The sequence below is a fragment of the Lipotes vexillifer genome, unplaced genomic scaffold (genome assembly GCF_000442215.2).
Source record: "Lipotes vexillifer unplaced genomic scaffold, Lipotes_vexillifer_v1.1 scaffold4, whole genome shotgun sequence".
NCBI lineage: Eukaryota > Metazoa > Chordata > Mammalia > Artiodactyla > Lipotidae > Lipotes > Lipotes vexillifer.
The window spans coordinates 3,398,654-3,399,072 of NW_006785876.1; positions in this window are offsets into that span (position 1 = coordinate 3,398,654).

Here is a 419-nt window from a genome sequence, read left to right on the forward strand (position 1 = left end):
GGCCCCAGGCCCCTGCTTTTGGGAGGGGCTGGAGTTGGGGGGCCTGGCGGGGCGTAGGGGGGTATCTCTGGCTGTCAGACCGGCGGTGGGTGGGGGCGCCCCCGGCGGCGGTGATGGAGCGCCCCGCTCTCCCGCCAGGGCTGCCAAAATACAGCGAGACAGGGTGTAATTACCGGCACTTACCGCGGCCATTACCCCCCTCGCCGCCGCGCGTGACACACGACCCGTCAGCTCGGCGTTCGCACCATTAAGGGGCCTCATTAGCATCCCGGCTCAGAAGCAAAATTACCCTCACTGCTCATTTCAAGATGTCATCAATTTTAATTTAGGGCCCCAAAGATAGTACAAAGGGAAGCCCTCCCGGCCCGCCGCACACGGGAAGGCAGGAGAGGATGGGGGAGGGGCGGGGGGCAGCCAGG